The sequence below is a fragment of the Falco rusticolus genome, chromosome 4 (genome assembly GCF_015220075.1).
Source record: "Falco rusticolus isolate bFalRus1 chromosome 4, bFalRus1.pri, whole genome shotgun sequence".
NCBI classification, from domain to species: Eukaryota; Metazoa; Chordata; class Aves; order Falconiformes; family Falconidae; genus Falco; species Falco rusticolus.
In genome coordinates this window covers 8,608,307-8,630,306 of record NC_051190.1, presented here as the reverse complement: position 1 = coordinate 8,630,306, position 22,000 = coordinate 8,608,307, and the positions used below count along the sequence as shown (strand labels likewise).

Below are 22,000 nucleotides of genomic sequence, written 5' to 3'. Positions count from 1 at the left end.
ATGAAAAGCAAACCTGGCTTCTACCAGCTTAGCCCTATGTGCAAAAAATACCTTCCAAACCTCTAAAGCAGACTCCTATGGCAGCCCACAGCACAACATTTGAGTCAATAAAATGAGCTTAAAAAGATTCATTAAAATTTGCCTTTAGAATTATTATCTCCAAACCTTGTATAACTCCAGAGAAGGAAGGATAAGGGCATCAAAACCAGTGGCTCTAACCACCTGGATGAACAATAAAAGGATCAAAACAGTAAGTCAGGACCAGTCGTGTCCTGGCAGGTGACGGAAGGGCTGTATTGTAAAAGCGCACCTGTGCATATTGTACCCATTTCTTCTGACAAACCTAATTTTCAAGGCAAAGTAACACTTTGGACTTGATTTAAACTTTATATTTCTCTGTAAAAACTTGTGCAAACATTTGGATAAACAAATAATATTTGATAATACATATTTCCTATTTCATAATAGGGTTACCAAATACAAAGTTGTCAGTAAATATTTAGGACAATTTTTTTTATATTGTCATTTCAGTAACAATTTCATTTTTTCCACAGTATTTCCTCCTACGAGGCTTTATTCTATCTGAGATTTTAATAGTAGTCTAAACAATCTAAGAAACCTCAAGCAGACCACCCTGTATTTTTCTCCCAGGAGGTAGGAGGGAAGATTTGATTTTTCCCCCCTTCTTGGTCCATTTAAATGCCATAAGCAGAGTTCCAATTTCATTAATGCCATTACTAAACTCACTAACTCTCCACTCTGAAAAAAATAATTTATGATTGTACAGTGATTTGTCTAAAATAGAAAAAAAAAGTCTGGGTTTTTTTTAATTTGCTGGAGAAAATAAAAGAACACAGTAGACTAGAGGTAAATGTTATTGTAACAAACACTAACTATGACAAAATGTAGTAAATTAAGACTAAATTGAAAACATTCCCAGTTAATTAATGATGTCAAAGTCTGTCCATGTCCCACAGGATTTGAAGCTTTGGAGAATTTAAAACAAATGAAACAAAATGCACTGCCATGAATAACTATCGTATTTATTATGTCAATAGATCAAGTACAAATTTGAATCACTTATTTCAAGCTTCACAGATCATGCTCAACATATCAAGCGCTGATAAAAATGGTTTCCTTCAGACTTGACCTTTGAGTTCTTTGAAAGTATTCAAAAATGCATCACTTCAAGGGATTATTTTCAGGTCATCTGATTTATTGATTTAAGCTTTGACATCAAGTAAAGAAAACCAAGCAATTATTCACGTCATTTGTCTGAAATCTGTTGAAGTCGACAAATTTTCTAGGCACACAGAATCATACCATGTAGTCTATCAGGCTATTGTGAGAACATATTAAAAAGCCACACGTCCCAGTTTTGAGTAACTGGTGCTTTTGAAAATGAATAACAACTTGCACTTGAAATAGACAGCAATTAACTGATAGTTTATGATTTCATAATTATGCTAGTTCACAGTAAATAAATTCATTTTTCCTAATTTAAATGCCAAATTTCCATCATAAAAAAAAAGTTGGAGGAAACAGAAAATATTAAGTTCTATTTGAAAAGACCACACATCTTGCATGGTCCATGTCTAGTCAATTGCTGGAAACCTTCAAGAACATTTGAAACAAACTAGCTAGAAGTACTTACTCAATCTGCAAGACATTGGCAACCAAGGGGTTTACACAATATGTATTTTACGTTCAGTATTTCGTTGCCATAAAAATACTTCTATTATTTTTTCAGCCATCCGTGGAAGGTTCCAAAACAGGAGAAATTATGTGGTTGGAAAACACACCAGCTGTTTTTAGTATCCTTGTGCTCTAGTGATTGTGTCCGGAGAGAAGAGGTGCCAGCTTAATCTCTGCATGTCTCTGCACTTCCTCTCGGTACTCAACATGCATAAGGCTGGGAATTGAGCTTCAAGCTAGAATCTGGTTGATTTTATAAAAAAGATCAATGCAAGGAACCTGAATCACAGCACATTGTGGAAAAAACGAAAACACAATAAATTGTAACAAAGGATGTCATTAATAATGGATTCTTTCCCTTTCACTGCAGAGGCTGTCTGACCTCCAGGCCCTCCTCATTTCCCTACCACTAGATTTTTACATATTAAATTTGATTTTAATTTAGATAAATTAGCTAAACCTGCAAAGTCATAGTGCCTTGGAAATAAACTTGAAATAGTTTAAGTAAATTACTTGTTCCAGTTTAATGTAATCTTGAGAAAAAAGCAGTGTGCCACTACAGCTGCAATTAAGCAAAATGCAATCATGGGCAGTGGTGAAAAAAACCTAGCTTCTGGGCCAGGCTGGCCTTTATATTTCAAAATACCTTGTAGTACTGCTGCTCTGAATGGCTCTTCCAAGCAATGCCTTAAAAAGCCATTTCCCTCCACTATAAAAAAGATGAGGTTGATGATAAAGTTTCTTGGTTTGGTTGGTTGTTTGGGTTTTTTTTATATGAAACACTCAATTTAAAAATATTCTATATTTTTTAGAATATATTTATATTATTTAACATGTGACTAAATATATTTATAAATATAATTGTATATATTAAATTCTCATCAACATTTGTTACATAACCAATAATATGTTTGTGCTATTATTAAAAGAAAACAGCCCTAACTTTGCTATAAATAATTGACTTGCATAACAGAAGTGTATGAAAAGTTATTCACAGTTGGATATTTCTTTCAATAAGTACATTTCCAATTGCCTGGAAGATCAAGCAGATACAACTTCTGATTTGGTGCATTATAAAAAAAATACTTGAAATGCTGATTCTTTCTGCTTGCAAAAATCATTTGGTAAGAAATTCTTCAGAGAGACAAGAATGTTCATCATTTGAGAAGCAGACAAAAAATACGTTATTCCTTCAGTGCCTGTTTTGCCAGATCATTTCACATAAATGACTGGGAAAGACAGACAGTACTTCACTGTCAGAACTTTTAACACTTTCCATGGATTTAGAGGGCAGGGTGTGTGTGTGTGTGGTGTGTCTCTCGCATGGTAAATGATCATCTAGAAATAACCTACCACAACGCAATCTATACAACACAGGTCTGAAGCATTTAATGCAATTGAAATATTTGGCATTGAAGCAACAACACCACATCCCCTTCCAACAAAACAACTCAAAACCAAACAAAAAAATCCCACACCAAAACACATGCAGCCTGAGTGACCAAGGCAGGAAAAGAAACACACTCTTGAAGCAAAACAATTTCAGCAAGATACCATCTGTCAGCTACAGCTTAATTTTTTTTCTCCTTGTTTTTTTCCTCCAGAGAAACATCTCAGTGTTCCTATTTGTATCTTCTCCTATCAACCCTTATCAAAGTCAAGATAACTGCCTTTATGCTGGATATAAAAATCTTTCAAGTTACTTACAAGTGTGTGAACAGTTCTTAGTCTTTCAACGAGTCTGTGAATGCCTTGCACATGTGCAGAACACTAACAACCATTTATGATGAAAGTTCTTCCCACTCCCTGGGATTCTCAGAGCCAGTAAATACCACTACCATCCTGATTAAAGAAAGGTATTTACTCAACAGGAATTCCCTAATAATCCTTTAAAATTAAACTGCTGGTTTGTGTTACATATTAGGAAGTGATACACATCTCAGGTGTATTCATAACCATAACTTGCATAGTTGTACATAATTTACAAACATTCCTATTTGAGAGGTTGTCACATACATGTTAAATGTATATGTGCATATATACCTTTTAGTTTTATAATAGAAAAGCAGAACCAGCATGCAAATGAAATATCATTTATACAGCAAATCTATCCATTGCTTTATTTAAAAAAAGTATGCTTACTCCATGCCATTTAAAAAAAAAAAAAACCAAAACAAACAAACCAACCAAAAAAACCCTAAAATAAATAAAAAACCAAACATGGAACAAAATAAAAAACACACCAAAAACAATTTCAGATGTTCAGGTCTGAACATGGCATATGTAAAATGAGATTACAGAAACATACACTTTTGATTAAATCATCAACTTTATTTCAGTTAATAACTATTACCCAGTGGAAAGGCTGTGCTACGTATTGCCTGAACCATTTAAACTTGCTTCAGATACTCTGCCATGTCAGTCCTAACCGTGACTGCCTTTGGTGCAGAAGTGCTGGTTTGAAGTGCCACGTGAGTTAATGGGCTTGTGAGAACTATTTCAGTGCCTATATTTGAGATGCCCTGACAAACAAATGTAATCAAGGAATGAGTCTGCAAGGCTGCAAAACATTTACAGCTAACACTATCTGCAGCTCTTACTGTGGTTTCTTTAGTTACAAATTCAAAACCTGTGTCAGTCTTTCTGAGAGTTAACTGAGAGTTCTGTCTCAGTTAATTTTTAACACATAAACCCACGGATTTCTTTACTAATGTTGACTTTCCCACCCAAAGTAACACTGGATTTTTAGGTCAAGTTCTAGAGTACAGGGATCAGTAGGTTGATAATAAACTACATTTTATGCATCAAGAAAAATGTTTTTTCTTTCACTAATCTGTTCTTCATTGCAATCTAAAAATAAAGCTCACATTCATTTTTTAATGCTCTTATTGTGTAATGATTTTTTTATGTGTATGTTATTAACACTACTGCACAAAATTTAAAACCAATGGTATTTATTCAGGGTGTTTTAAAAACACTCCATTTTACACTTTGTGGGTTCCGGTTTTGTTTTTTTTAAATTAGAAAACCCAAACCCTAGAATTTATGTGGAGCAGCTGACAATGTAGTCATATTAAGTGCTGCTTTACACCATTAACATTGCTGTTGAAATTAAAGGAGCTAGTCACAGAGCAAGGCTTTCCACTATTAGTAAAATACAGCTCTGAGCTTTTCAATCAAACCTAAGATTATAAATTGCTCTTGATATGGAAAAACTATCCCAGCATTTTATATGACAATATTATTTTAAAACAATATCCATGTTCAAACATGGACACAAACAGTGAAAGTTCAAACTTTATGCGGCTCAAGCTCTTGCAGTGCTGTACCACACATCCCTTCTGCATGAGATGGTAGAGCAACTCCCAGCAGAAGATTTAAAACTATACAGCACAGCCTCTAATTGCTTCATTAGAAGTAAGGGATCACTAATTATATATGTGCTGTTAGAATAAACTTGAATTTGGAGCCAAATTTAATGCAATCTCCAGAATTACATGTGCATGTGAGTGGGAGTCTGAGCTTTTCTATGGAGCAGAAGGCTATTCAGATGGCATTACCACAGCAGACACCAAATACAGATGGTGCGCTCTGATAGACTCATCTATGAATCTCTCCCTCATAAAAAAAGGGGGTTGTATTTTCCCATTATCACACTGACCCCATGGCCATGTGTTTTTTTTTTTTAAACTAGAGTGCCACCGTTACGTTATTATCTGGTCTTCCTTACTCTAAAATGCATTCAGTGGAGCAACTTTAAAGACCTTAACAAAATAAGTAATAGTAAGAGTGGGGTTTATTATGCTGTACATGGCTGGTGAGCATTTATAAATTAAAAATTATTTTAGTTCAGAGCTGGTATAGAGATTTTCATCCGCAGAGCTCTAAGGACTTTATAAAAGGAGTATCTATGATAATCACCATTCTGTACACAAGGATATTGAAATATACATAAATTCAGTGACATGCCCAATGTTAGACAACAGTTCAGACCTACAAAGAGAATGAGCTCCCTTGGTTACTCATCAGAGCCCTGCCCAATACACTACAGATAACTTTGTTAAGTTCAGCTTGATCTGCATGGAAAGATGAGTCATGACAGCAGACTTCTCACCTTGACATTACAGAACTCCTTGATAATTGGGAGTTTGTGTTACACCACATTACACACTCCTATTAACCTTTACTGAACCTCTTTGTGTTGATGAAATCCATCAGCAATGACCAGTGTGATGACACACTCATTTTCTTTTCTGCACAGAAATTTTTATTCACTTCATCAAACGACTCCATCGAGCTCTACATTAGCCTGTCACGTTTGACTCTTGCCACACACTGGTGTCTGAGGAACTCCTGTTGCCTCAAACTCATATTTAGTTTCTTCATACAATCACTTTGAAATGCAAAATATTGAAATATTTGTTGCATACTCTTTTATTATGATTATTGCCTTAAAGCTGTACCTGGTATATTGTAGCCAAAGATCAGCTACCCTGGGAAAATTGTTACCATCAGCAGACTTCACAAGGATAGTTACTGCTTTCCTTGCAAAATCATTTACACACGATGTGTCTTACAGTCATTGCAAGGGCACTATATCCCCAGCATATTTAATCTTTACACAGATAAGTGCTACAAAACCAAATCAATTAAAGCGTTAAGCTGAATGGTAATCAAAAACAAACCAACCAGCCCAATTCCTGACTTAGCAATATTCCTCTGCCCTGTCAAAGGTGTCCATACAAGATATTTCCTCAAACCTTTGCACAACTAGACATGTAGAGGTATACCACATAAACAGCACAATAATGGGAAGTCTTAAATATATATATGGTTAAAACAGCTGAACTATTGTGGAAAAATACAAGCTACTCTATTATATAGACTATTTCTCATCTTAATTAAAATTTAAAAGCAGAAGTCACAGTGGTAATGCAAAAATTATAACATTCTCTAATAAATAAAAATATAAAGAAACACCCTTCAGGAGTTTCAAATGCTTGCCTTTAAGACTAACACAGTACTGCAATTTTTACTTGAACTAGTTAATAAGACTCCGTCTAAACAAGCATCACCAAAAATGGGTGATCCAAATAACAATCTCATTAGGGGATCTAATTCTAAGCAGTTGAACATAAGTCAGGAATATGCAACCATCTTTCCCTGTACCAGATTTGCTTTGGGTCAGGACTAAGCAGGGTAACAAAAAGTTCGAGGATGTTTGCCTTGCTGCTGCCTCCAGAAGCCAGTGGCACAGGCCAACGGGACTTCAGAATCTTTTGCAAGAGTGCCAGCTCACAATCTCTCCTGACTATAAACTCAATCATACTGAAAATGGTTGAAAAAGCAAATTACTGCCTTGTAAATTCTTTCAGGCATCTAAAACATCTTCACAGGCCACTGCAGGTGCTTTAAGAACAAGTTAACCGAGACTACTAAGAACCGCTTTAGAAAAAATTTTACAGAAACTATATAATTATATGTACCTTTGCTTCTATTTTAGAAGAGAACATAAAGCCTTCATTTAAACTAAAAAACATTCTAGAATTGCCCTAGTGACTCCTTTTTCCATAAAGACATACTTGATACATTTGAAAACTCACTAGAGTATTTCACATGAACTGCTTTAAACAATGAACAGAAACCCCACAGGTACAGATTTGTAGCGTCACAATATGGCTCAGAGGGCAGGTTCATCCAAGGCAAAGCCATCACTATGTTTTCAGGTAAAAGCAAGTATATTAGATGTACATGCTTCTAATCTGCTCCTCACAAAAGTAGGAAGAAATGTGAGAATGCAATCCTTTCATCCTGGATAGTTATCCTGAGACACTAAAGATTCAGAAGTAGGAAAACCCGACTTACTATTTTCACCAATTTCTCAGCTTGGATGAGACACTACAACATTTTTCTTTTGTACACCAAATGGCATTGGTCTTCTCTGAAAGACTTGATGGTTACTGGAAGCAAGGAAAACCAAAAGAGACAGCTTGCTTTTTGCTGTAAGGTTACGGGCTATATCCACAAACTAATTCTTTCAATCAGACTGTCTTTATAATGTGAGGGGGGTTTTCTTATTACGATTCCTTTTATCACTGTCTGTCCCTCCGTATTGTTCCATTTCTGCAGATCCATGCCTGCCTTACACCCAGTTGTTCTTCTGGGTTTCAGCATTTTCATACTTTTATTAGACAATGCTTATTTTCCATCCCAGAAAAACTAGACAATTTTCTCCTCACCTTCCACGGTTGCCCCTAAATGAGCAATGAAATAAAATGAACAGCAAAGAAAGCTAAAGCAAAGTGGAACAGAGACACAAGTACTGAAGTGCATTCTGAAGACAAACCTTTGCCTTGCAATACCCATGTCATGTGACAAGATTTAAAAGCACTGCTCACTTAGAACAGCTAACAGTTATTGTCCTTCAGAAAAAGAAATGTAATTTCATCTCCTTGGCTACAAACTCTGTTTGCAATTTGCAATGTTGTCTATAACTTACAGTCATCTGCTCGGATAATACTTGTAAACCTTTGCCCTTTGCATTGTGTGGGACCTTCAACATTAACTCTCAAATGGGCTTTATTTCATTGTTTGTCGCTATGAAGTATATAGCATTGATCCCTGCTGCTGTATCTCTTCATTGTATTTTTCTGTATCTACCTGACAAAAGTATTTATATTCACTTAAGATTTTAGACAGGTATCAGAACGCCATGTATCAAAGTGGACTTGCAATAACAAGAAAAAGCATAAAATCTGAATATCTGAACTCAAGCACCTAACTTTAGCCTTCCAATTCTTCGTTTCATCACTTATCATGAAAAATGATTATATTTTCCAAAATCTAAATTCCCTTCAGTCACATCAATGCCAGCAATGTTGATATGTTCTCAGCATCTCTGAAAATCAGACCATCTGCATGTGGTCTGTGTACAGGTCTGTGTACTGTCTTGAGAAGAATTCAGCAGGCTAGCCATAAAAAAAAAAGAAGTTAAAAAAATTAGAAACAAAACTATAATATTTGGCACTGCCTGGAAGTGTGAAAACACATATGTGGTTTTGCCACACAAGCTTTTCACTTTCATGGGTGTTTCTTAGTCACTTCAAAAACTTCACAAGAGACGGTACAGAATGCCTAGCCTTTCTGTATGTTCAGGTAGAGTAGTATATTCACCATAATTTCTTTCAAAGCATCATAAAACAAACTGGTAAAGACACAAGGAAAAACAAAGGGTTAAAGTTTGGCTGCCAAACCATGTTCAATACAGTATTTAATAACTGCCTTTGAAAGACTGTAGTATGGCATAAACTAATGTCCTGCACAACAGAAATTGCCAGGATCTTTTTCTCTTTTGACCATTTACCTATAATGCATATATTCTTAGACTGGCATCTGAAATACCAGCAAGTTGCTAGCTCCCAGTATGTTTTTTCCCCCTTTCACTTTTAAAAATGAAGCATGAAACATAGGAAAAAAGCCCTGTGCATAAAAACACACATCAAAACCACAACCAGAGCTCTGGTTGTAGCTCTTAGGCTTTGTTGTTCTTTCTTTGTTTTTAATGAAAATTAAATGAATAATCTATAGAATATATTGCCTTTGTATTATATCACATCCATGCTATACTGTAAGAGTATAAATCCTGCAAAGAATAAATAAACACGCTGAGCAATTTTGAATATTGCAGAGGAAGGTGAAGAATATCACCCTCAGTCTCAGTCCATATTCTCCTCAAACTGAAAACACAAGATATTTCATTAAATTGTACATAGCTCCTTAATAATATCACCTTCATCAAAACATAGGTGAAAAACTAACCAGATTCAGACCCTCTCCTTAGAAATTTATAGGGTCTCACATCTGTATAACAGTCTTGTCCTTTTTCCCCGCTCAAAAAAAGCAAAATGAAACAAAAAACCCACCCCAAAACACTAAACAAGAAACTAGGTCGACTACCAGGCTAGGGTAGATTTATTTTTGCATAATTTCATGTCAGTATTTGATTAGATTGTAAACATTTCATCAAGTTACCAGTTTGGTGCTGATTTTGCAAAATTAATAAAAAAAAACAACAAAGCACTTTTGCCCAAATTTTACCAAATTAAAGCTGAACCAAACCAATCTCAAGTTAATGTGTAGGGCATATTATTTTTTTATTATTTACCTAGGTTGCTACATGCAATTAGTGTATCATACAGACACAAACACAGAGATGCTTATTCAGCTTTTGTCTGATTCTCAAAGGAATAGAAAGTTTTTGTAATTTAGGAATTCATTACATTATCAGTAGAGCTTGCCTCACATAAAAAAAAGCATATTACATATAGCACCGTGATAGGTCATCGCTATAGCATGTAGAAATAAACCATCTAACTCTAGAGTCTATAACTGATGACATAAACGAATGCATTTATCAGAAAAAGTATGGAGCTTTTGCAGTAGAAAGGACGCAGCAACAGCTTTGTTTTGCTTGGTCAATAAACCATTATTAATGATAATGTATCTATGAATTAAAGATGCATCAATCTGCATAGCAGAGAATAGAAGCCATGAATAACAGCCAAATCAATACTATGAAGTCGTAAAGAATACGGTGTGCTTTCCTTCAGACTAATGGTAATTAATTTACTTTTGCTCCCTTCACACATGAGAGGAAGCTAGTAGAAGAACACTTTAATCAGATAAAAGTTGTTAATTAGAAAAAGAACACATACTGTTATGTCCTTACTGTATCTTTTCTGTTCATATGCTTCACTTAAACATATATTCTCTTTTTTGCACACATCTAAAGAAAGCAGCTTGTATTTTAAGACCATATGCATATACTGGCTAATATTTTCAAGTACTACAATTTGAAAGTTTGCTTCTTAAATAAAAGATCTTATTCTGCTTGGGATGTTCGTTAGTATAAACAGCTGATATCTGAAAATCATATTTCTGCAACACAAATACTCTACGAAGGAACATATATATAGAAATGTTTTAAGCCTTACGTGGTTTCTTATTCCATAATGGAAAGCCTTAGCACTGAAAAAATATGTTCAATTATGTTGAGGCTGAAATTATTTGATTTAATTCCACTAGGTCTTTTTAATTGTAAAAAAGCCATTAATTTAATTAACATGTTGAAGTAATCAGCATCTAACAGAGGCATCCCTTTCTTAGGAAAGAAAAATGATCTGATGGTCCTGTTCCTAGACCAGCAAGCCTCCAGAAGAGGCAACCAGATTCAGCTACTACTGGTTCTCTGATTTTAAAGAGTACCATAGTTTTCTGAAGAACAGAATATTCATTGTGTTTTAATTCTTCTAGGTACTATTTTTGCACAAAGTAAATTTTAAATTGCTAACATTAGCAGTACATTTTCACAGATACCAAAATTAAATTTTCCATTTTTAAAATATATTCTTATGATAACAGTCAGGAAACTGCTGCTATTTCATTGCTGAATAGAAACACACAATTTCACTAAGCCTCAGAACATCAAAGCAAGCCGCCTGAATCACAGGTTACTGCTAGTCAATCTATTGATAAATTCCTTCTTGCTCACCACAAAGCAATGACCTTCTTGGTGAAATGCATTCAAGCCTCTAAGACAGCAAAGTAATTTACATATACTTAAGCTAAAATCACAAGTAGTCCTATTGAAGCAGGCAGACCAAGTCAGCCCTTAAAGCGGTATGTGTGTGAATTGGGGTCCCAGTGGCCATTTCTGTCTCTCAAGGCATCCTTATGTAGTTCTGCTAAACTCACGTCACCAAGCTCGAAAATGCTATATTCTGAGACCCAGCCTGACCTTTGGCTGTTTACCAGCAACCATGTAAAAGATTCATAATGTAGGGTCGCATCTCCATCGTGTGAGCTTCCTAAAAAACTTTTGTTGTGAAAGAACATAAATGCACATAACCAAGGGCAGAATCATCTCCTAATTTCCCACATCAGATTTTGTCTGTTAACCTACTGAAAAATCATAATTATTTAGACTCTGATCAGACACTACCCTGAAACATAAACACCCTGAATTTACTTGCACATTTCCTCCTTTCGCAAAAATACAGAGATTTTCCCTTATGATTATTATTATCAATGTACAAGGAACAGTGTACGTCAATAAAATACAATTGGGGCAACTGGACATTCTGTTTGCATTTGGAGGTACGGCAGAGCCTGTACTGCATGCACAGGACTGCCAGAGGCATACATCTGTTTGTGCAGTTCTAGTTCAGTAGTTTAAGGAATGAAGTATCACCTCATTACAGAACTGCCATGTATGAGTGAATTTGTGGAGCTTGCCCTCCTCACAGGCAGACAGTTCTAATCTCCTTGCAAACCACAGTGGCAGCACAGAGATGAAGTGTTAAGCTTATCGGGCCTCATCTGTACCATCACCTACTTAGTTAAGCCCAGGCCATCCATTTCTCTGTCATTTCTTTGTTCCTGAGGTGCCTGAATGCATAATAGCCAGCAGCAAAAGATGCAAGATATCTTTAAGACTTCACAAGAACACCAGCCTACATTTTTATTTTTTTTAAATCTCAAACTGAACACAATTCACAAGCACCATTTTAATCATAGGTTGCACTACCTGCATTTTTTTCCTTACACTAGAATTCTACCTTGTACTATCACAAAATAACCTGTTATAATAAAGCTATTTGTTTATTTTATATTAACTTTCAGTGTTTGCATAGAAATTCCTAACTCTGAAAAAGCCTGTATTCCGATTACAGTTTAATGGTTGGTAATGGTTCTGGTAACTGAAAAAAATACAGCATAATAAAAATAACTTTGTACTCAACCATTCTTTTTGGGCATCCTCAAGCAAATCAGAAGAGTTTTGTTTCAATCACAAAACAAGGGTTGTTCTTCAGTAGCTTTAAAATAAGGCATCAAAAAACTTGTCTTTTAACCATTTGTTTTCAGTAACACAACTGTGCTGTGAAGATCATGACACCTTATGGATTTTTTTTCAGGAATGAGGTCCAAAACTTTACATATGAGCAACTGTACCCACAAAATATCCCAAACACTTGGCAGGAAAAACTTGAAGTGGGCTCTACTGAAGTACTCTGAGCTTGGTAGAAGACTTGCCCTGAGATCCAAGCCATTCTACTGCTTCAGAAACATCTGAGCCAACATAGAAACCTCTTGGTGAGAGGTATGACCACCAGGGAGTCTTCTCCTTAAGCACTTTCTGGAGCTAAGGGACTGAGAGGAACTAACCTCTATTGCAGCACAAATGAGTAGGCTGCAACAAGGCTTTTACCATCAGTCAGGTTCTACTGTGCATGCCGTTTCTCCTTCCTCCAAAGGTCAGACCACACTGCTGCTCCTCCATCTGACCCCTCTCCCACAATCCTCAGGGCTATTTAACTTCTTATCAGGAACAAGCTACAGCTGCACATCGTCCAATCAACCCACTGCCTTCACAGCTGCAGATTATCAATGCTAATCAACCCTCTGCCTCCATTCCTCTACAAACCTCCGAGGTTCCTAATCACCAAATTGTAGGAAACTCTTCCTCTTTCCCCCAGCTATGGCAGAAGGACAAGTAAATCAGTTTGATTAGGCTAGTTAGCAAGACCTGCCCACCACATCTCCTTCTGGTTTAACATGTCTTCCAGATTAGTTACAGGTGTACAAGTACTAGTGAGAGATGCACATGAGGAGACACTAATGCCATTCTAGACCAAATATCACTGTTGCCATCAACAGGGAAAAGAACCATTATGGCTGTGTTCAGTCCCTGTGGTGCTGGGAATACACAAGCAGCATGTTGCTTCTCCCCACGTAACCCTGTACAAACAAGGCAGCAGCATTCTGGTCAGGTTACGCATCATCTACCCCGGATCTCATCTGAAGGGATTTTGAAAATGGATACAGTTCCTTTGCAGGAATTGCACAAGCCTGCATGCAACGCTTCACTAATTCGTATGTACACAGCCTGTAAGGATTCCTGGGCATTATTTATGCTTTAAAGGTACTGATGGTGCTGTCTTACACCTCTAGATTTCTCTGGAACACCCTACTCAGGCCAACATTGAAAGATGTTGTAGTTGAAACGGGACTGTTTTCCTGCCCTTAAAACAAACAAACAAAAAACCCAACACTGTTCACAATTTGCTTTTGGCTCATTCTTCAAAATCCTCCTGTTCCAAGTGGAGATTAAAAGTCAAACCACAAGGATACTGCCAATCACTTCACTGTTAGTTCCCTGCAAGTCAGAAGAATAAAATTATGCATTTAGAAGAGAGAGAAAGAAAGAGAGAGCGATTATTTATTGCAGTATATTAGAAAATATTGCAATAACAGCTTACATGGAAGAATGTTAATTTGATTCCTGACAGTTTTACAGGTTTCTGTCGATACTGCATTTGAAAAAGTAGTCAAGGAATAAGCATGCAAATATTCTAGTCACATTCCAGCCCACTTATATCCTTGCTTCAAACAAAGAGGTTTTGGCATTATCTTCAGAAGAACTGTGTGGTTGATGCACAGTCATTCCCAAAACAATGAACAGAAAATTGTATGAACTCACTTGCTTAAGTACCTATCTAAAAATCAGAGCTTAGGTACCAGAAAGTGTGAAATAGCACACACTGCACAAAAAGCCACTAGGAGCACCAACAGGACAACATCACTAAATCAAGCAGCAGAGCAGAAACTGGCAATGCAGCAGATCTAAACATGCTCTTTCTAATCTCTGGTATTCAGTACTAGAAGTGGTAACATGTTTCTAGCAAAATCACCTTTTTATCACATATTCATGCTTTCCAGTACGTAAAAAGTAATGATCAGTTACCAGATTTAGAACTCTTTGATGACCCTGATTGCTGGGCGAATATCTTCCACTACACATTAGGATCTCCTGCCAGAACAGACTGAGGATACCCAAGTTACCACTACATATTTCTGAAGAGTGACTCACTTCACCATAAACTGTTTATTCCACAATTAGTGGTTAAAGAAATCATCCATCCTCTTTTGGTGAACCATTAACATCCCACTAAGAATACCAGCGCTAGATTATTTTCCACTCCCCATCTGGTTCTGCTGACCCAGTATGAAAGATTACCCTCTGGAAAAGAAAAGCCACAGGGAGAGAATGAAGCATGTTTCCATGAGGCCTGCATAAAAGTCTCTGGTTACTGCAGGACGACAAGAGGAGAAGTGCCAAAGCACACAACGGCACAGCTGACAGGAAGATAATGTCCTGATGCAACTGTTCCTGGATATTTTACTGTTATTGCTTCTGTAATCCTCATTTCTTTGTTCCGTTAATTAGCATGCAGCAGCTATAATCCTGCCCAGAAAAAGTCTTTGTTCCTAGATATTAATTTCACTAACAAGTAGAAATATTTTACGAATTTTATAACAACAAAGGAGTCAAGGTCATAATCGACTGGTCATCTTCAGCTATCCTTGGAAGTTTTCAGTAATCCAGTTTCTAAATAATATCAGTTAACTACCAACAGCATATGCAAGGTTCAATAAATTTAGAGTAGGTACTCAATACCATGACTCTTAGAACTTAACTTATGTATATTGTCCATAAAAATGTAGTGGTTCCTTTCTCTTCTGGTTTAAGAAGTTGGAGGTGGGTTTCAAGGTTACATATGGGTGGAAAGAAAGGATAAATACAGTACACTAAGAGTCAAAACAAAGCACTGGTTAAATGACAATTGAGAAGACAACACAAATCTCCTAAGCACTGCGGCTGTCTTTCCAGCACTGCAGCAGTCTTCTGATGTAATTGTTTTAACTTTTCTGTGTCTTCATTTCCTCATTCATAAAATAAATCAAAATTGTCTTGCAGGGATAGTTTGATGCCGAAATTGCTATCATTCTTCAATATCCTTGTATAGAAAAGATGTATAAACATTTGAAATACATTATTAATTCATACAACTGAAATATTTACAATGATCTTCTGAAGATGTTTGAACATAAGATCTGAAATAGTTTAAGCAGACCAGGTATTAGCATATATCAGGGAACAAAAGAAATAAGAATTAATAAATATCCAAAAATACAGTTAAATCTATTTCTACTCCAGTAAGTTATCTTAACAAACCAGATCTTTGAAACTATATCTAAAAACTGAGTTCCCTTGAAAATATTTTGGCAAATCAAAGACTAGCTTTTTTCCTAAAACAGCACACTCGCATTAGATATACATCATATATGCTTCAATTTTTGTCTTGAATATGAGACTTTGAATTCTTTAAAAATGAGCTCTACACAATATAGATCAAGTCTGACATCAACTGTCCCTCTACAGAGGCTTTAAATTTTAGGATGCTGAACTGTCATATTATTAATAATTTCTTCAGAATTCAGCTTTCATTTACATATAAACATATTGAGAACAAATATATCAAAACTATGCTTTGCAGTTCAAATATTGATGAGATAAATATGATCTGTTTAAGTTTCAGGCAATGGCTACAGTAAATAATAAAGTTATCTAATATTAGGGACAGGGGAAAGGAAATTTCACAAGGTATAAAAAGTCTTACCATTTAAACATGGTTTGAAGAATTAGTTATTTCACCAATAAATACAACTTAATAATAGCCAAACAGACATTGCAGACACAGTTTTTAACAGCCTTGTTATTTGAGAGCAGCTATGGAAAATTGAAGTCAAAGGGATTTGGGTTTTACAGTAAAATTAGCATATGCAAAATCTGGGCTTATAATGAAGGCTATATTCTTAGAGGAAGAATGGTCTGGTGGTTGCGATATTATCCCTGGACTCAAAAGAATTGGGCTCAGGTCCCAGCTCTGCCACAGAGTTTTGCATAACCTTGAATTAGTCACTTAATTCCTCAGTGCTTCTCTCCTCAAGGTATTAAACAAGGATAATATTATTTCCATAGTCAGCTTCACCTTGCTCTTAGGCTTAGTCTTGCAAATCAGGCAGAAAACAAAATCTGTGAAAAGCCCCCAGTTGTCCAGCCCCAAGAACATTTTGTTTCAGGTCTGAGAATTAGTTTCTGGTCCAAATACTTGGCATCAGTCACAGTTTGCATGGTGCAGCCCCAAACACCATCAAAAATCCTAGGAACAACAGTAACAAAATAGACAGTAATAGCAGCATTCCAGTAATAATATTTGCATCATATCTACTGTATCTGCATAGAAGGCAAAGGCTTATGACATTGATTGTTAAGAAGAACCTAGCTAGCTAACGCCAAAACTAATATAAAAAGTCAAAAGAAAAAAAATATTTGGAGTTTTTATATATTACTGTATTTTCAGTACACACACTGTGTGTATGTGTTTAAAAAGTGAAAATAATACAGAATTTTTCAGTAAAAGTTTTAATCTGATGGAATAAAACATACTTCACAAAATTCACATGCAAGGAAGATAGACACAGGCCAAGAAGCAACAGTCCTTATGCAGCAAGAGCACAAAATACCTGTCACTCTGAAGTACTGTGATACATTCAAAACAAACATAAATTGTGTTTATCTACCATGAAATGTTTATGCACATGATCCGTTACTCAATTTGTAAAAATATTTATCGGCTTCTTGAGCATATGGTAAATATCCATCACAAAGCATCACAAGGACTTGATATCACTTAAAAATGAAAAAAAAATAGTTTAAGATAAATGCCCTATTTTTATATTCCTCCACCTACAAAGAACTCTTAAGAAATACATTGCATAAAAATATTTCCCAACCACTACTTAATTGAAAACTGCACAACTACACAATAAATAGGGACTCGGATACTACAGTTAGAATCACAAAACACTTATTCTCTATTTAGATTCCTTACAATCATGCTAATATCAAGCTAAAAGATTTTATCAAACACCAGCAGAGAATTTACGCTGACCGATGAGCAGTCAGACTTTGGACGTTTATAAAAAGGACAACACCAAAAACATTCCAACTATAGCTCAGATGTTAGTTTGCAGTAGTTTGAAAATGAAAGCTATTACTGTTCTTATCAATAAGCTTGCAAGAAAAGGACAGTGCGCATGACAGAGTTCACACACTGTCATTAAGATAGGAAGATGCAGAGACACTATTTAAAATGGGAAAGGAGGTGAGGTTTGTGTGTTGAGCAACAAAAGAAAAAAAAAAATCACATGAATTTTGAATTAAGGAGCTTGAACTGGAATTAATTCCTCTTCTGGGCTCCAGTGATGGAGCATCACAAACCACCCCAGCTTCACATTTGAAGCTTATGTCATCAGCAGAACTCGTTGGTGGAATTACGGGTCTGCAATTCACAGTTGTCTCCTTTTATCCTATACATTATGGTTGCCTGAATTTCATTTGCACAAAGCATGCGCTCAGCCACACACTCATTACCCCTGGACCATTATGTATTTGCATAAATCATAATTTCTTTTCTTCTAAAGCAGCGTGCAATCCATCCTGATGGAGAAACAACAAAATCTAGCTGCATAAGCAATTTTCCTGTATGTCACATTTCTCTAGTCTGAAAATAATACAGGGTTCTACACAAACTATTTGCTTCTTCTACAAGTTCCCATTCAAAAATACCAGATGTCTAGCTATACTCAGTTCCTTAGAAATTATAATAAATAAACCAAAACAGGTACAAAAGATTCACACACTCGACCAAAGCAAACCACAATGTTAACAATTCCAACTTTTTTTATTAACCACAGGAAAAAAACCTCCATGAAAATGAACCATAGCATTAAAGCTAATGTTATTGAAACAGCTTGAAAGAAACCATGATTTTACTAACCTGTTTCATAATGCTAACATGGGTGAAGAGAGAAAGGAATAAGAAAAAAAAATATTAATTAACCTAAAAATATTTCTCAGGTAGGAATGGACAAATCTGTTTTTAGAGGGTTTAGGGGTTTTTTTTCCCCCCATATACCTGGAAGGGAAACTGTTCTAAATCATTTTCAACTCAAATTTGCATACAGCATATGACTATAGATTCCTGCAAACCCTCCTTCACCTACTCAATCAAACTGATACCAGCACAGCTCCTACTTGTGCGAATAATAGTCACAGGAGTAAAAATAGACAGACTAAGATCTTAAACTTAAATGCTTATATAGACAGCATGAAATAAAGAATCCAAAAGACTGTAATAGTAGTATAAAATGTAAGAATATGCAATGCAGGCAGCAGCAAGAACCAGACTTACATACAATACAAATGTAATATAATACAAAGAGCAAAATAATACTACAAATAAATAAATGCTGTAAGTGGTCTAACATGAAGCCACAAAATCTGCAAATGTATTGCAGCAAAACAGCACTTTATAGCACTTCACAGGGGTATAACAGGAACATTTGATATTGCTTTTATTTAATAAAAATAGAAATATATTATCTACCCCTTTTGGAGTTTTTACTTACTGAAGCTTATGGAAAAGGTGAGAGGTTTCAAACAACAGTTATCCTATAATACCCTCTAACCAGAGCATAATTCAATATTTCTGCTAAGACTGAAGGTGTACTACACAGTGCCTTGGCTGACTGCTGGCAGCAATCTAACGATGATACTATTAAGCTAAAGATTCAGCACTGTAAGGATCCCTCACCATATCATGTATTTCATATTTGTGTTCTATTTAACCAAAACCTAAAAATCAGTTTTATCACTATTTTAAGAGCTCATCCAACAGTTACAAATCTCTAGAGAAGAACATATTTATTTTCAGGAACTGATACTGTAATTCCCATTCCAACAGTGGCTCCAATAGTCTCACTGGCAATTTTGTTTGAGGACTGCAGGTCTGAAAGTATACCAAACCAGTCCTCTTCCTTGAAAAACCACTGAAAATATAAAATCATAAAATTCTAGCTTGAGAATTCAGTCATCTGTATACAGACACTCATCTATATTTACTGTATGGAGTATTGATCCAGATTCAAAGTGACTATATTTACCATGACAATCTAGCGACCATGCCTGCTCAATAAACATGCCACTATTTTTGTTGGAAACAAGTTCATGCATAGGCAGTGATGGCTGCTTTTCAAAATATAAAACAACCAGGCTCATTTCTACATATAGTTTGCTTATATATTTCCTCAAATTTCCAGTCTAAGTTGTCCATATCATGCAATAAAGTCTTCATGTTTTCCACTCCAAAAAAGGAGAAAGGGTAAAGTCTCGGTGTTGAGCCATCTTTAAAATTACAGATACAAAATATGTTACAATATTAAAACCTGCTGCACTATTATTTTCAGCGCTAATACCAAGTACATGAAGAAATTAAAAATTTTCAGCTTATGTAGAGCAGAACACTGGGCTATACACATTACCTTCAGCTATACACATACAAATAAACTGAATACAGGAATATTCAATGGTCAGCTGGATCGGTGGGGCGATAAGAAAAAAGAAATATAAAATCAAGACACTTCTGTGGCACAGAGCTTTTTCATCATTCTATGCAGACTTCCACAGCTGCTGACGGGGCTCCACCTCTATAACCACATCCGTGGCTGCCTCCACGGCTGCACCTGCACCCTCGCAGGCAAAGGAAGCGCTGACAGTGGTCCAAGCAGGTCTGCTGAAAGAACTCACAGCAGCAGGACACCTATATCCCTACTGTCTCGATGGAGCAGACCAAGGCAAGGAGTCTTCACCCCTGGATCAACCTGTGGGGAGCAGCGCTCGTGCCTGGCCAACCTGCCCCAGCAGATGCCAAGTCCCTCCCATGTTTGTGCTACAGCTGCCCTCTGCTCCCTTGCTCCTGACATGTTATTACTATTAACTCTGACTCAGGAAAACAAACCAGGAATTTTCTAGCATAGAGCTGAGGGTGTGTCCCGATTACCTTAGAGCATATGGGAACATCTGAGCACACACAACCTGCTATGATGCTTCTGAAGAGTTCCTAAGAGGAGGGACTGTCTCAGCAGAGCACATGCAGCACACAGCACTCCTGGACAGCATCTGACAGCAAACTAGCACCCACAGTTCATCTTGCAAAGAACAAATTGGTTGCTCAAAGACAGCCCAAAAATAAACTCCGGGAACAAAACAGGGAGCAAAACCAATTGCTAGTGTAGACAGACCTAATGTCAGCAGGACACACCGGTGTCCATTAGATTTTTATAGTGCTAACACGCTCAATTACTTCAGCAAGCACTCCAACATGTCTGTTTTTCAAAATTAAGTCACTTTAGCTTTATTCCCCAAATACTCTGAGAATAGAGATATATAGAAAAAAAAAAAAAGTAATTCCTACTTGTACACTAAGCTTTAGGCAGACAGACAATGCTCAGCTGACAGTGGGTATTTTGTGGCCACGTCAGATGAATAGCCAGTACCTCTGTGAGACAGATTTATGATGGTTGACTCAAGTGAATGAAACAGAATTTTAATCCATTTTTCTAACAAGTTTTAATCTTACAATGCATCATATGTGCCTACCTTTATATTATCCAGGATTAAAGCATAAATAAGGAACTACAGTTTCTGAAAACCAGCACACGCATGCCAACATGCCAGTTTTTTTAGAAAAAGTGTTTTCCCATTCCAAAACAGACGAACGTAATCCTCAAATCTGCTAATCTGATCAAAGCAGTTACATACTGAGTATTTGCTACTTCCAATACGGGAATGGAGACAAATTTCTAGTTTTAAAGGCAGCATTAGGTTCAGTTTCAATAACACACCCAAGTTTCATAACTACACCAGATCCAGCGTGCCAATACCCAGAAACCCCCCACTGTCCAAGTATTTGCCACTCACTAGCATTCAGCTGTGCATTTTTCTTTATAGCTGCTTGCTTCATTTTTTAAAAGCATCTTCCTCCAAGCAGACAGTCTGTTACACAAGAGTCAATTTCCACTGTGCACCAAAGTGAAAATCAGACTTCAGATATAGTATCACCGTATGAGAGAAAAAAAGCCAAGGAACACCTGGCAAAGCACTTGGACAGATAGGCATTTTTTTTTTCTTTCTTCTTTCATTTATCAATTTGCTCTGGACAGCACAGAAATCAAACAACTTATCTCACCATATCAGGTTCACATAATATTTTCATTATTATATTTAAAACAGATAAATATGTAGCTTTCACTATAGAAGAGAGATGAAAAGTTAGTAAGTAAAAGAAAGAATTAACAACCATCTAAGTCCGCAAAAAGTTGGGAGGTTTATCACATGAAAGTTTATATGAATATTTTCCTGATAGTAATTGCATTAACACTAGCCATAAGCGATAACAGAATTTCTATATAGCAAACAGCTATTAAATAAATTGAAGTCTTAACGCTGATTTCCAGAAAAAAAAAACCACTAACACAAACCTATGAAGGTAAATAGATTAGC

General features: G+C 36.1%; 1 protein-coding gene across 6 annotated transcripts in view; it reads right to left on the bottom strand.

Moving 5' to 3' along the window:
* Nucleotides 1–22,000, bottom strand: part of CACNA2D3 (calcium voltage-gated channel auxiliary subunit alpha2delta 3) — a 467,821-nt gene that overhangs the window by 368,979 nt on the left and 76,842 nt on the right. The window lies entirely within an intron of this gene.